The sequence below is a fragment of the Puma concolor genome, chromosome A1, assembly GCF_028749965.1.
Source record: "Puma concolor isolate L17-30 chromosome A1, mPumCon1.1.hap2, whole genome shotgun sequence".
Lineage (NCBI taxonomy): Eukaryota > Metazoa > Chordata > Mammalia > Carnivora > Felidae > Puma > Puma concolor.
In genome coordinates this window covers 70,066,022-70,080,270 of record NC_141667.1, presented here as the reverse complement: position 1 = coordinate 70,080,270, position 14,249 = coordinate 70,066,022, and positions in this window count along the sequence as shown.

Sequence of the window (14,249 nt, the reverse complement as noted above, 5' to 3'; positions counted from 1 at the left end):
GCTGTAATCACTGTAGGTTTCCAGGACAGGCAGTGGGAAAGAACAAGCTGGATATAAATCAGGAACATAGTGGAATCAGCTGGGACAAATGGAATTGACAAGGACAAGCTGGAACTTACGTCAGTCTCTCCCTACATCTAATCTTGATGATGGAGGAGATCTGCAGAAGGGTCTGGGGCCCTTTGCTGCAGAGCTGCACATGTGCCTAGAGACAACAAGAAATTTGGTGGGAGGCTACAGATCCAAGTTGCTGCTGCCTAATGCAACAAGGGAGCCATCAAATCATCAGCAGAGTGCATGAGTTTTAGAGGCTTCTTCTGAGCTTAATGCCCACTACTACACCCCACCTCCAAATCTCATGCAAATTCCCCTGTGGTAACAGAACCATACAAGGCAGAGAGACCTATGAAATATAGTTCTTGCTTAGCTAAAACACCAGTCTTATATTTGGGTTTGCTACATACTATGTAGAGGCTTGTGACGGTCAGAATAGAGCTCCACAGGCCTGTTGGAAGGACTGAGCGAGTTAGGAACTACCACCACATCATGCATTTTAGAATTTAATAAATGTACAACCAAGACAAGCACAATGAGTTGGTTGCTTTTGGATATTTTATGAGCCAGAAACATAAATGCGAATGAAAACTAGGATCCTTGGCTCTGAGTCCACCTGCCTCCTCTATACTAAGTTAAGGAAATAGTGAATTCATTCATGTTACTCTGTGCCTTATTTCATAAATCCTTTGGAAGCTTGGAATTACTTAAATGTCTTCTTTCTTCTCCATAGAGGAAGGTTTGTTACATTAGCTCTTTCTTTCCTGGTAAGATCGAAAGTCACATCATTAGCAGATATCACCATTTTCATTGCTCCTCAGAGGACCTGATAGGTTGGAACTTAAGCACAGGTGTTCAGTGAAGACCATACCCTGTGATTCGGGTTAAATGTGACATAATTTTATAAGTACTCAGGCTTTTCACAGCAAAGCAGCATTATCAAATATAGAAGCTCTTTAGCGGCTTTTTAGGATTTAGTGCGACCTCAGAATCTTGACACTCTGCGTTTCTTTCGAGGGCAAACTTGAGCTTTCCTCTCTTGCTGTTTTCATGCCTAATGAATGTGTTTTTCTTGAGAGGCTTTCATGTCACGTTATTTCTCACCCAGAGCTACGCTTTAATGTGTTATCTGGGAGTGCAACTACTAGAACTTTACAGTGTCATTCACTTAGGTAGGCGTGGGGGTTGCTGCAGCAAAAGAAGGCCAAAATCTTTGCATTTACCATGGAAGAGTCCCCATTGAAAAGGGAAAGGGGTTGTTTTTAATTTGTATTTGGGCTATAGTCTTATGAAGAAAAGAAAGAAGGTTTTCCATTTCCATTATGCCATTATGTGATTTCAAATAATATACTGTACAAAGGTGATTACAGTTCATTTTAGACTTTGTGAGAACTCAGCCAAGAAGTCTCGGTCTCTCTTGAGAGCTTGGGTTGCACAGAGAACAAAAGGAATTACTGGTTTCAGAATGGGGAGAAAATAACAATATCAAGAAAGACACTCCCTCTTTTTTTCTTAGTGCTTTGGGAGAGAACTCCAACAATGTTCTTAAGTTATTCCCAGTGCCAGTGGGATGGCTACAACAGACTTTTGGTTCTAGGGATTTGGGGGCTCCTACTGGGTAATGAGCACCTAGACTAATAGCCCTATTGGGGATTCAATTTAGAGTTTTATGTAAGGTAATATCCACTCCCATGGGAATAAATATTTTTTATCTGCACATAGGGTTTGGCTCTTAGGATTAAAACAAAGTCATCTATTGGGTAATTTTTTCTGAAATTTCTTACCCAAGCTAAAACAGCAGCAACATCAAACCCAGCTTTTTATGATGATGTTGATCATCATCATCATCATTAACACCTTCATTTTCTTTTAGTTCAGAATAGCTTATTCTTTAGAGCAAACATAAACTGACTTGACTCTATGCACAAGAGCACAATAAATGCTAAGAGAAATGCTACTCTGCATTAACAAATGCATTGCATTAGAGTCGACTAGTAGTCTCTTGGCGATAGAGATGTTACTGGATGTCATTATATTTGGATTTAGCTATTGTGACCTTTGGAGGCTAGCTAACACAGAGGAAGAAAGGACAACATATCTTATTGTGCAGACAATGCACACTGTAAGACAGGTTGCAAAAAGCTATTGGTTTCGTCACATAAATCTCTTTGCCTCAGAGAGGTTGGAAAGATCTTAGTAATTCATGGGCACAAACTTTAATTTACTGTTTTTCTTGGGTGCCGCTGAGGGATGGTAGGAGGGAAAAAACCATTCTATAAGGTGCACTGTTCTATTAGGAAAGACAAAATATGAAGAGAGGAGTCAGGGGTTTCTGATCACTGTCCATTTGCTTATTATCACGAAGATCAAATAAAATTTCTTTGTGCATAATTGTTTGAAAAGTCTTGCAGCATCATTAATTTTCTTTTGAACTACACACATATACTGAGGCACTAGATCAGTACTTGAATGGTTACATTTTCTGTTGTGTCAGGATAAATTGAAGAAAATCGTTTTCATGTATATCTCTTTATGGGAACCCATTTTTTTTGGAGTATCTCTTGAGGTAACGTATGTGATAGATGAAATGGGTTCAAGGATCTAGTGATTGAGAAAATGGGCAGAGATGGATCATGTTTCTTCTTTTTTCTTACTGGTATTACTTGTGATTTCAAAATATGAAATATTTTCAAAATAGGAAAACCAGGTAGAAAGAACAACCTCTTTGAATTATGATCTTGACCTTGTTTGCAATGTACTTAAAGAGGCCTGAAGCATTTGGACTGTGGTTTTGCTTCTGATAATGCTATATGGTTCCATTTCCCAGAACTGCAGTGAAGCAGCATTATTATTATTATTATTATTATTATCATTATCATTATCATTATTATCATTATTCCCAGGTATCCTTGGAGTGCAACAGCATATCGTCTCTAGTAGAGACTAAACCCAAAGCATGAACACTTCATCATCTCATTTAACACTTGAGATGGCTATGTCAGAGATGCAAAGCCACGGGGAGCTCCTTGGAAAGAGATTTCTCAGTATTCAGGGCACCACTAGAAGTCCTCACACCTGCTATTCATAGGTGTTTCTGGCACTGTTTTGCAGACATAAGCCTCCTTTCCCAAGACACTTCCTAAAGAGAGGCTCTCAAGGCAATACTCTAACACCAGCACAAACTCTAGAATGTTCCCAGGATCTCAAGAGCACAAATCATGCTGGCAAATAACATTTACTATATAAATCAAATAGCACATTCATTATCTCCAAGGACCTTGAAACTAGCCCCGGAAATTAAGTTGAGTTTCAGGCTGCCTCTGTACTGCTTTGCGAAAAACGGCAGGGAATTAGAAATATTGTCATGGGCACCTGTAATACTGTGGTGTGAGAATGTAGCCCCCAGTGAAACTAGTGATTTATACATCCTTGAAAATAGTAATGACGATTAAAACCAAAGAGAAGAGTTTCTCCCTTCTCAGTAATATTCCCAAGTAAGTAGGAAAATCACATCAAAGACCTAAGACCATGAAGGAAGTTTCTCATAGGCCCTTTTTTCATGGCACAGCAGGAGGAATATTCCAGATTCAGGGCCTATGCCTCAGGAGCTGATATATAAAGGACAGCTCACAATAGGTACAAAGTGGGACATGCTACAAAACAGGCACACTTGCCATTTCCCACTTCTCTGTTTTTGGATAGTAGTCAATTGTTCTGAAACCTTAGGCATTGTATTTGTGTGATGGGAGTATGTTAAAATATTAATTTTTATTTGCTTTTCCTAAGTTGTTTCCAAGCAAGTAGACAGCCCCTTAGTATTTTCATTCTTCAAAGAGTTTTCGTAGAGCTAAAAAGCAGAAGCTGCCTAAAGCCTGTGGTGGTTTCTTCTGTAATGGCCTAAATTATTTGAAGGAATGATGCCCCTGTCTCAGAGGGAGGAGGGGGAAACCCAGCCTCTCAGGAGAAACCAGTGCAAATGTCCTGGATGCTGCAGCATAGCAAATGATGTTTGCAAAACCCTAGGGAAAGGAGGAGCCGCCGCAATGACTGTGGTGGTACTCAGGATTGGATTTAAATATATTTAAGAAGACTATATATGATATTTCCTATGTACTAGAGTTTATGGGATGAGTTTAATACCTTCTCAATTTTTGTAGGTCTTGGCAGTTACAATGTGCTATCTTGTATATCGTTTGCATAAGTCATTCTACAAGATTATAAGCTGCAAGGGTATACTAATTAGTAAGCCACTGTCCCTCAGCTTCAAATGCACCCTTTTACACCCTAGTTTGTGATTCTGGCCCTGAGACTCTACAGTCACATGAGGTCTACCACCTCTCTGTTAGGCTTTGCCAGTAGGGTAACTGGCAGGAGGTGGAAGGCTCGAAAGGGAAGAGGAACACGTCCCTTCCTGTTTGCCCTCTGTTCTTGTCAGTGCCCCCTGGAAAACTCCTGCATCTCAGCTGTGGCAGATCATTCTCTAGGAGCACTTGATTTAAATTTGCAGTTTGCCACGTCACAAAACCAATGACATTGTGTCCTCTCACAGAGCCTTATTGTCATGGGCACCCGTAGCCTTCCCTCCTCAGAGATCTGGTCACCAGTACCACACAGACTTTCTGTGAGCTGAGTCACTAGCATCTGCTGGCTGATCTCTCCTCAGAGGTCTGAGTGACAAATCTGTGGGTCTCCAAAGTTCTAAGTGTTAAGAATTCTAAACTTTTCCATCTGACTCTTCATTCTGAGGGGTGAATCCTTAACCTACTCCATTTAATACTTGACCATATCTCTTGTTATGTCTTTTCAGTTCTTCAGTAGCTGGTTAACTATGCATACATTCTGTATATGCTCTTCTCCCTATTAAAGTAACTAGTATGGTTTCTGTCTCCTGACAGGGCCCTGGCAGACACAACAAGAATTTCTCCTGTGTGCAGCACTTTTGTCTCTGATGATTAGAATTGCATCTTACACTCAATACATGCTCAGTAAATGTACCTTGGTTTGATTTAATTTGTTGCCATAATAATGCAAGAGGATTGTCTTTAAAGCCTAGTGGTAAAAACCAAGACCTTTGGAATTTGACAGAGATGGGTTCAAATACCAGTTCTGCGACTGTTTTATTTTAAGCAAATTATTTAATCCTTCTAGGCCTTCATTTCTTCATCTATAAAATAGACATAAATAAAGTGTCTACCTCATAGTGTTGTGAACATCAGTAAGTCATTGTAAGCAAAACTGAGCACCTAATAAGTGTTCAATAAATAGTAGCTATTATTATTTGTACAAAAGAGAGGAAATTCAGAAGGAGAAGCGAAGTGAGTTTGCAAAGCAACTTAGCCTTGAAGGAAGGTTGAAAGAGGGAAGAAAGGAAAAAGATTAGGAAAACAAAAGAAAGCAGAGTGTGTGATGAAGTCATAGGGAAGAATGGATGGTAATATAGGGAGTACGTGGGTGAAGGTGACTGAACTGATTTTAGGTGAAACATGCAACCTTAAAATGAAGGCTCCATCGTGTATTTCATTTTGTCCTTTGTCCTCTTAAAAAATCATGACAAGTCACAAAGATGTTTAATTTATGCAGTTTAAGGCAACTAAATTACTGAAAATCAAAAATTTCTTCATATTTAACTGCTTATGTTAGAAACCTACCTAAGGGAAGATTACATATTTCATTGCCTTCTTTTATTCTTCCTACTGACTTATACTTTAGTAGAGAAATGTGACTTCCTACCTTGATAACATGTCAAATGTTTCCTCTTATCTCTTCCTGAAACTTCTCCCTTCTTTTTCTGTTGAACTTAAGAGTCTATGCCATTAAGCATGTGTCTTATAACAATTCTGTCACATCCTTAAATTGTACTGTAAAAGCATAAAGTTCTCATTTGCTCAAGCTGAGATTTCCGTCTCAAATGCGTGGAATGACAGGCTGCAATTTGTGTACAGGTTCACAAACCAATAATTGAGCTGAGCTCATGGCATGTGCTCTTACTCCTGGTCCATTTTCTAGTATTTGTACGTTATGCTGGATGCCAGCTATAAATTAGTCAATGCCCACGCAAAGCATGGTGGTGACTTTCAAAATAGTATTTCATGTCTTCAGAGGAGGTCTCATGGACCAAACTACTCAATGCATGTTGTCTTTGACAAATAAGTCAGTAAGGAAGACATTAAGTTGAGCTGATCTGTAACAATTGCTCTGGTTTAAAAAAGAAAAAAGAAAAAAGCCGCCGTGCTTGCCACAGCACATATATGCACACCACTAATGCTGCTCACCATGAATGTTGTTCAGATTTGTTTTTCCCGATAACTGAGTTGTTCTGGGTGACTGTGATTAATGAAGACAAGGTCAATGGTAAGAGTAGACATCAAAAAACCTATAGAATAAAACCCAATTCCTATTTACTATTGTAGCATGTATACATCTATGTGTACAGGTAAACATATATATGGTAAGTACACAAATATGTGTGTGTGTGAATCATACATTTCTCTCTGTTATAATCTGTCATCCCCTCCTGGAAATGGGAGGAAAAAATATTGTGACTGCTGTAGGTCCTGTGAAAGTAACAACATCAGAGATGGGCTTCCTCTTAGCTGTAGTCCTGCTGCCTGTGTTGGTGTGTATATGTGCGTACACATACGTATGCACACATGTGCACATGAGTATATGCATGTGTGTGAGAGATATAGGAAAGGAGAGAGGGAAAGAGAAAGATTTAATGGTTAAGCTAGAAGACAGTTAGAAGCACCAGGGCAAATAGACATGGTTATCAGGATGCAGAGCTGGTAAGATGCCAAAGCAGATTCTGCTGTTTGTTTAGTCACTTGTTTTGTTTTTTAGGTTCCACATATGAGTGAAACCATATGGTGTTTGTCTTTCTCAGTCTGACTTATTTCACTTAGCACTGTACCCCCTTGTTCCATCCATGTTGTTGCAAATGGCAAGATCTCATCCTTTTTAATGGCAGAGTGATTGCATGGTATGGTAAGAGACAATAGCTAGTCTCGTGGTGAGCACAGCAGAAGATGCTAAATCGCTATGCTGTACACCTTAAACTAACCTAACAGTGTGTGTCAGCTATACTCAAACAAAAAAAAAGATACAAAGCCAGTAGATTAGAAATGGTGAACAGAAGGTAGTGTCCTTCAATATAAGTGACTCTCAATGACTGGTCATTTATGTACAAAGGATAAGTTTTCATGGTCAGGAACAATTTAAAGGATATAGGACAAACCACAGTGCAATTGCCAGTCTGCCTTTTTCTGAAAGACCCTCAAATTATCTTTTCTTATAGTTTTCTGCTTATAGTCTGCCAGGGATTAAAGATTCAGATAACAAAATTGTTAGGCTGTTGTTCACATTAAAGATAAAGCAGTTTTGAATGAAATCGTATGTGTGGAATGTTCATGGGATTCAACCCACAGGTGGTTTGATATGGGCAATGGGTTCTCAGAGGTCTTCATTTTATGTTTTTGAAGGAGAGTTAGGATTTTAAGGAATGCAATTACCATGTATGGAATGAATTAATTATTATATTTTATTATTAAACATGTTTGTTGAACAAGCCTGAATTAAGACTATGGAGAACTATACATCTTTTCCAATACAAGTATAATTTCACAATTACCTGGAAATTTTAAATTCAAGAGGCTGTAAACTAATAATAATTAGGCATTTTATTAGGAAGAATATTTATAACCACATGAAGAAAAAAGTATATTTAGAATAGTAGCCTTCCTTAAAGAATTTTTTAAATAAATTATGGCAAACAAGTAGCTAAATATTTAATTAGAATGAAATAAAAATACTATGAATGTACTGTAAGAGCTCTGCACTGAGCAAGAGGTTAAAATTCAGTGTCATCTTAAAAAGTCAAAGGGTAAAAACTGCACTTATATGAAAATTATTAGGAATGCATTTCCAATTAAGGAAGCTTTGAGTCCTTGCTCTGAATATCACCTTCTCATTCCCTCTGGTCCTACCCAAATCCACATTTAATAAATTTCATTTTATTTATTCGTTTATTAATTTATTCAAAACACATTACTGAGGCGTCCACCATATGCCCAAACTATTCTAACCATAGGTAATAGAGCAGTGAACAGGACAGATACAGCCTCTGTCCTCCTGGAGCTTCTGTTTTAGTGGAGGAGACAGAAAATAGCCTAGTAATCTGAGGTATATATTGAATGTTTTCAAAAGAAGATCTCAAGAAAAATAAAGTAGAAAAAGCAAATAGGAAAGGAAAATATGGGGGCCCATATGTTACATATTAGATGTGGTAGTAAGTAAAGTATCCTTGAGGGGTGGCATTTGATTAGTCTTGAATGCAGTGAGGATGTGAACCACAAAAGGACCTGAGCTTACAGGTAGAAGTGACACCCAGTTCCAGGACCTGAGGCAACAATAAGCCTGTCATGTTCAAGGAAGAGCAAGACCTTAGGCAAAGGTGGAGTGAGGGAAGTTAAAATGGTAGGAGATGAGGTTGGAGGGATGTATCAGTTACATATTATTATCTATTACACACACTCAGAATCCCAAAGCATTAACCGTTTGCTGGGTCACAATTCTGCTGTTTGAGCTGGGCTTCACTGAGTGGCTCTCCTGCTAACCATGTCTAGGCTACAGTCATCTGCTGATTCGCCTGCAGCTGATGGTCTGAGATGGTCTCATTCACATGTCTGGTGGTTGGTGCTGACCCTTGGCTGAGTTATGTGTCCCCACCACATGGTAGTGGCAGTATTCCAAGAATGTAAGCCTTAATTCCCAAGCACTTAACAAGTGTCTCCATATATCACATTTACTGATTGCTCAAAGACCAAAGCAAACCACGTGTTCAAGCACAGGGTCAAGGTGGAAGGATAATTCACTGGGGCTCTGAGTGTGAAAATATACCACAGAGCGCATGAAGGGGCCAGGAAATTTTATTCCTTCTTATCTTCAGACTGTTTTCTTCCTTTTCTCTTCCCTTAATGCTCTAGACTGCTTTATGGCTTTCACAAGAGTTTAGATGAAGGCCCTGCCATCCTTGAGAAATTAAAAATGTTCCTCAGCCTGTTCACATAATGCTACACACACACACACACACACACACACACACACACACACACACACACTCTAATATTTTAATGGACTAATTAGATCGAACACTTGCTGCTGGAAGTAACCAGCCCCAGTTTCTGGGGCAGCAGTGACAGCCTATGGGCTCTGAATGGCACACTAATTTACTCTAGTAGGCTATTTGAGAAGTTCTGACTTAAAGGGTTTAACTCCCAGATTCTTCCTCTAATACTTTACTTGAGTCCCACCACTTTCAGATAGTAAGAACAGTTAACATTCATTTGAAAGACACTTCATTCCGACCCAATATTCATTATCCTCTTCTCTTCTGCTTAGTAGAACACAGATTTTGTTTGAGGCAGGAATGTGCCATTACCAAGCAATGAATCCTGATAGATCTAAGTCAGTCTTAGGGAATGTTTCTTTCCCTTTCTCAGGGTTTGTTTGAATTAGGAGTATCTCATGCTATCAATCTAGCTAAGGAAGAAATAAGGGAATACTGCTAGAGGGGGTCATTCAGTGGCAATCTTCAACTTTCCTAATTCAAGGTACAAATAGTGTTTGTGACATCCTTTCTCTATCATTTTTTTCTTGGGTATGGACATGATGCCTGGAGATGTGACAGCCATCTTGACAGAAAGAGAGAAAGACTGAGAGATTGCCAGAGACACTGGCCTTCAAATCTCTATTAGTATCTTAGGGCTGCTGCAACAAATGACCACAGTTGGGGTGGCATGCACCATCAGGAAGTGTCTCAAGGTTCTGAAAGGTGTGAGTCTGAAACTAGTGTGTCAGCAAGGCATGTTCCTGCTGATGGCTTTAAGAAGTATCCTTCCTTGCCTCTTCCAGTTTCTGGTGGCTCTAAACAATCTTTGGCATTCCTTGGTTTATAGATACTTCCCTCCAATCTCTGCCTCCATTTTCACATCTCCACTCAGGCTTGACTCTGTAGCCTTCTGTTCTGCTACATATTGCAGAAGCACGTATTGACCTCAAGGTGCCATAAAATCAAAGGAACTGAAATGCTGAGCTAACATCTGAGGGACAGCTCCTCAGAAACTTACCTACAGAGACCTTGTCTGCCGAGAACTTAGTGCGGTGGGATTGTGTGAAAGTTGGAGGTGGTTTGCTATCATAGAAAACCTACCCCATCCTGACTTATGCATTATTTTTGCTGGATAAAGAAGAAGGAGAGGCTCCAAATATTTATATGTTAATATTCTTCACACATGCACCTTCTCATTTAATCATCCAAACAAACCCCATAGGTAAGCATTACTATTATGTCTGTCTTATAGGCAAGGATACGATGGCTCACTTCTCTGAGCCAACAAGAGCCCACAGCTACTAAGGTGGGAGAGTTAGGGCTTAAACTCAGTCAGAGGCCATGCTCTTAGGGTTCCCATCTACATTGCTCCGCCATTACTCATTCGCCCACCAGATGAGCCACTGGACTCTTTATGCTCATCATAATGCTCCCATATCTGGTTAGTACCATTTGTGTTCATGGCCTCATTCCAGATAGTTGTCTATCAAATTTAACCTTAAATCATTACTGCACTATATGCTAACTAACTTTGACATAAATTAGAAACTAAATAAATATATTTTAAAAAGTTAACCACAAAAGAGGTGTTTTTCTTGATTTTATGAAACTGTTATTTTCTGCTGGTTATAATGATGTGAGAAAACTGATTAAAAGAGCAATTGGCCTGTAGTTAACAATACTATACTGTACGTTTAAAAATCGGTAAAATAGTAGATTCCATGTTAAATGTTCTTACTACAATAACAATGAAAAATGAGAAATTGGCTCTCTCACAAAATATGCACAGATATGCAAATGCACACATGCACGTTATTATGGTAAAAAGGCTGTGCAGTTACTGAATCCACACAGTGTTTATTATACTTATTTATAATGTATAGTATTTTTATTTCTAAACTAGACATTGAGTGGTCACACATTCATGGATTAAATATGTTCCAGTGATGTACACAGAACTAATCTATTGAAGGCATAGGTAAGTCAATCCATGTAAAATGAGATTAGTTCATGTGGGATGAGATACATTCAAATGACCCGTTTCATTTCAGTCCCCCTTTCTCAGTTGATTGGTTCAGCAGAAATTTTCAATGTCCAAACTACTCCAGTGATCCATTCTGCTGATCTCTCTCTCAGTTGCCTTTAGAAGTTGTAAGTTTCCCTTCAGACTACTCCAACTCTTATAATAACCACACTTCACAAAGCTTTATGAAGCATCAAGTTTTTGTCCCTGAAATAAAAGTCTAGTTACTTTCATTGTGAATGCTTTCCTTCAGCTGGGTGGAATGGAAACTTTTACGTTTCTGTCTCTTTAAATAACTATCAGGTCACATAGAGGCCTCAAAGAAATCAACAGAAAACCTTGCTGCTCGACACATCAGTGGTTCTAACCATTGTTAGAAAGTGAATAGGGTGCATTTTCCTGACATAAGCTACCTTCTTTTTGGTTTTGCCTATGCCTTCAAATTCAAGAAGCTGTGAATCAAAAAATAAATGCAATTTGCATGTTTATGTTAAAAGTTGACTCCAAATATTGTCATTTAATGTGCATGAGTTCCAGAGATAGATAAGTAGGACTGTAGTCTATGACCTCTGGCCTCGAGACTTGCTATTGCATTTGATAAAAATTAGAGTAGCCAGATGGTTAGCAGTTGGATTTGATTGTAGTTCCTGATAAAGTAAACCTTTTTAAGTTTGAATCCTGCTTTAAAGGACATCAGGACAACCAGCTAGAATTTATAAAAAGTATTAATGTTCTGAGCATTCTTACAAAGCAAGAAGAAATACTTTCCAAATTTCTTTTTGTTTTCACTCTAGCATAGGCTCCTTAAGTTGTACTTCAAATATAAGGCATTAGCTTATATTTGAAGACATGTAATTACATGCTTACTGCTTAGGGCTGGTCAGCATGAAATAAAAATTCGGCAGTAAGTTGAAATAGTGACTCCTTTCTACAAAGAGAAATTCAACTAGTTTCATATGACAGCCCCATACCAAATTTTTCCTAATTGTGCCTTTCCACAGGATATGGATTCAGTTTCATTCTTTTGTTGGGAGGAGTGAGTCAGGCTGATGGTAGCAATGGCCTCTAAAAAGGTAAAGAATTCCAAATTTACATAGTGCCATGTTCTTGGTTTGCCTATGCCACCATAGAGACAACCCAAAGCTGAGTGTGGAACATTTTGGTCCTAGAATCCTGGTAAAAACTACATGTACTTTACAGCAAAAGCCATGTATTTATTACAGATTATGAGATTGGTATTGTTTATATATTTGGCCATTTCAAAGCTCCCAAAGAGTCTATTTTATAAGGAAGATAATGAATCATAGGACATTTGCTATTCATAGAAATAAAATGATTCTTTATATGATATTAACAAGAATAAGAATCTTTTTTTAAATTGAGACTTTGATGTATGCTTTGGTGCTCAACTATTGCATAAAACCTACTCCAAAATTTAGTAATTTAAAATGAAACCAAATGTAATATGAAAAAATATTTGTAAACCGTATATCTGATAAGGGGTTAATATCCAAAATGTATAAGGAACTCAAATAACTCAGCAAGAAAGCAATAACCTGATTTTAAAATGGGCAAAGAGGGGCGCTTGGGTGGCGCAGTCGGTTAAGCGTCCGACTTCAGCCAGGTCACGATCTCGCGGTCCGTGAGTTCGAGCCCCGCGTCAGGCTCTGGGCTGATGGCTCGGAGCCTGGAGCCTGTTTCCGATTCTGTGTCTCCCTCTCTCTCTGCCCCTCCCCCGTTCATGCTCTGTCTCTCTCTTTCCCAAAAATAAATAAAAACTGAAAAAAAAAAAAATTTAAAATGGGCAAAGAACCTGAATAGACATTTCTCAAAATGTACACAGAACTAAATGTACACATGGCCAACATTATGAGAGGTGTATGAAAAGGTGCCCAACATTAATAATCACAAGGGAAATGCAAATCAAAACCATAGTTAGATGTCACTTAACACCTGTTAAAGTGGCTGTTACAGAAAAGAAAAAAGATAGCAAACAAATGTTGCTAAGAATGTGGAGGAAAGAGGACCCTTGTACACTATGGGTGGGAATATTACCGAAAACTATAAAGGTCCCTCAAAAATTTAAAAATAGAACTACCATATGACCCAGCAGTCCCACTTCTGGGAATTTATGCAAAGGAAATGAAATCAGTATCTGGAAAAGATATGTTTACCCCCATGTTTATTGCTGCATTATTCACAGTAGCCACGATATGGAAGCAACTTAAGTGTCCACTGATAAATTAATGGATAAGAAAATGTAATTTGTATATACATTATGTTAAGTGAAATAAGCCAGACATACAAAATAACATACTGTATTAGCTCACTTACATATGGCATCTAAAAAAAGTTGAATTCGTAGGAACAGAGATTAGAATAGTGGTTACCAAGGGGTTGGGAGTTGAGGGAAGTGGGGAAATGTTGGTCAAAGGTACAAAATTTTCGATATGCAGGATGAATAAGTTGTGGAGATCTAATATACAGTATGGTGCCTATAGTTAAGAATACTGTATTACCTAATTAAAATTTTCTAGGAAAGTGGATCTTAATTATTTCACAAAAAGGAAACGTAAAACCAGATAACTATGTGAGGTGATGGGTATGTTAATTATCTTGATTGTGGTAATCATTTCAAAATGGGTACATATATTAAATGGTCACATTGTACACCTTAACTGTATGCAATTTTGTCAATTATACCACAGTAGAGCTGGAAAAAATTAAAAACAAAACAATTACTTTCTCATAAATCGTAATTGGGCAGGATTTGGTGTGGTCAGTTTACCTCTATTCTGAGTGTGGCTGATAGATCCACTTGTAAGTTGGCTCACTCACATGCTGAACAAATTGTTGATGGCTATAGGCTGGAAGCTCCCCTGGGCTGTTGGCAAGAAGTCTTGATTCTTCTTCACGTAGACCCGGCTATGCAACTGCTTGGGCTTCCTCATAGCACAGAGGCTGAGTTCCAAGAGGGAGAAAGCAGAAACCATTAGTCCTCTTAAAGGCTAGGCCCTAACTTGACAGAGCATCAGTCAAAGCAGTCCCAGGCCAGCCTAGATTCAA